The sequence below is a fragment of the Dufourea novaeangliae genome, unplaced genomic scaffold, assembly GCF_001272555.1.
Source record: "Dufourea novaeangliae isolate 0120121106 unplaced genomic scaffold, ASM127255v1 scaffold337, whole genome shotgun sequence".
In the NCBI taxonomy this organism is placed as follows: Eukaryota; Metazoa; Arthropoda; class Insecta; order Hymenoptera; family Halictidae; genus Dufourea; species Dufourea novaeangliae.
The window spans coordinates 256,282-258,565 of record NW_015374216.1 but is presented as its reverse complement, the minus strand read 5'-3'; the positions used below and the strand labels follow the sequence as shown (position 1 = coordinate 258,565).

Genomic DNA, 2,284 nt, shown 5'->3' with positions numbered 1-2,284 from the left:
AGTTGTACACTCCACCGAAATAGTAGAGAAATGACAATTTTATTTAACTAATATGAATAATTAAGGAATAAACATAATATGCTATCAAAGATTCTATTCGTAATAAAAGGTACAGAACTTCTTATATTCCGTGTAATAGTTAATTGTTGTAATTTTTAATATCATAATTATAAATAAATTGTGAATATAAATATTGTTATATTTTTAACTGAATATGAAATATCACACGCTATATATAACAATGCATAAAAAAAAATTTTTAACTTTAACTAAAAAGGGCAAATACACAATGATAACAGTAATTCATTGCGTACCATTGATTAGTTTTGTAATACGTACATGTGGTGTGTCATTATATTAAAATTCAAAAAAATTCATATAAAGAATTACAGGAAAGAAAAGAAATCGCCCAACGTGGGGCTCGAACACACGACCCTGAGATTAAGAGTCTCATGCTCTACCGACTCAGCTAGTCAGGCTATGCCTCCAGCATGTAATATGTAAAATATAAAAGATACTATTAAATTTTGTACATTATGATTGGTATTAATTTATTTATTGAAAAAAAAAACATTTATTCAAAGCGAAATACAAATTCGGAGTAACTTCTTTGATAACCCACGTGCATCTCACTACAAGCAGTGACACCACTGATTGAACGAATTTGCATAGAAACCAATATGGCGTTAAACCAGTGATGGGCAACCGAGCCCGCTCGGGCAAGTGGCGGGCAGCCGCGGGCTTCTGCGAAGGCGACGCGAGGCAGGAAACGTAACGACATATTTGCATATTGGGATTCCTTGACCCTTCTCGCCCATTTTAATCTAAACTAGCGTATCACTCGTATAGAGTAATAATCATTTATTTGTTAAATAATAACAAAAGAATTAATTCTAAAACTTTTAAGTTTTGGAAGAAGTTCTGGAATTAGTTCCAATTTTCGCCACCAAAGTGGTGGGAGCGCCACTAAATGTCCCATAAATTCCCAAATTTTTCCGGCACTTTTCTGAATCCAAGATGGCGGAAAAACCTCCACGTTTTTAAGTTCTGGAATTAGTTCCAATTTCCGTCACCAACTGGTGGGGGCGCCACAAACGTGTAGATTTTTCCGCCATCAGGAAAACAGGATATTGTCCTTTCTAGAAGAAAATTTAATCGAAACAAAAACATAAAATACTTATCAGTGATATATCATTCATGTTCGTGCTGTTTAAATATTAATCGGAACCTAAAAAAAGTGATTGCATCCTTAACCATTTCTGACGAGGGTTCGCGAAAATACGATAAAACCTCCTTTGACGTTATTCACACGTATTAATGCACCCAAACTGGCCTTAATACGTTAATTGCCTACCTGTTTACTGTTATGATAATATCGCCATAAAATACATCTATATAAATTCTTACTACAGTAGTGCCTCTTGTATTCGAATTAACAGTAATACATAAGAGTTCGTATAAAGCAATTTTCAGATAATAGATTAATCACTAGACTGCGGATTTTATGCATTTATAGACTCTAGAGGTCTGTGAAATATAAATAATAAAAGACAAAACTTTCATCGAATGCAACGACTTTTCCATTTTATTCTTAACTCAATAACATACTTAAGAGAAGATAGAAATTCGTGCTTTTACTCTTGTACTCAAGAATTACTTTAAAAAAATTTTATTTTGCGTAAAAATCCGCAGACATTTACTAATACTAAACTTTATTTATTTAAATAGAGACAACTGACTGTTTGTTTAAATATTCATGGATCCCATATCTGTTTAGCTAATTACAGAAATATTTCAATATAAGTGACTTCGTAGATTTCGTTACCTATCAAATAATAGAATACTTACGAGTTGAATTCTACACTCGTTGTTTGAATCGGAACTCTACCACCAATTGCATTTGGAATGTTGTAAAAGTTACGGTTCATTCGTATAATTTAATAGCGATGGTCACCGTTGACCATAATGCCAGTCAACGTGTTAACAAATCAATTGAGCGATTGAATGAAAAAGAAAGCACGCAAAGGCATCATATCATCGCCCACAATATTTATTGTTGCTTAGAAATTTATGAGACATCGGAAATACGTATACCAAGCACCAACATGATTATATATACCTATAATTTACGCCGGTTTCTGGTTTCCAAGATTAAGCGGTTAACAAGGATTTCAAGCGGAAGAAGCACCGGTGTAGGTATACATGTCGTTATGGCCTGTCGAGTGCTTGTTTAAGTTGGATACGTTACTATACTGTTATCTGTTTGGTTAGCCCGTGTAAAATT

General features: G+C 33.5%; 1 non-coding gene across 1 annotated transcript; it reads right to left on the bottom strand.

Annotated features, from left to right (window-relative positions):
• Nucleotides 1–406: 406 nt before the first annotated feature.
• On the bottom strand, nt 407–479 carry Trnak-cuu. Its single transcript has one exon. It is a non-coding gene; the product is annotated as a tRNA-Lys (tRNA).
• Between the last annotated feature and the right edge of the window lie 1,805 nt (nt 480–2,284).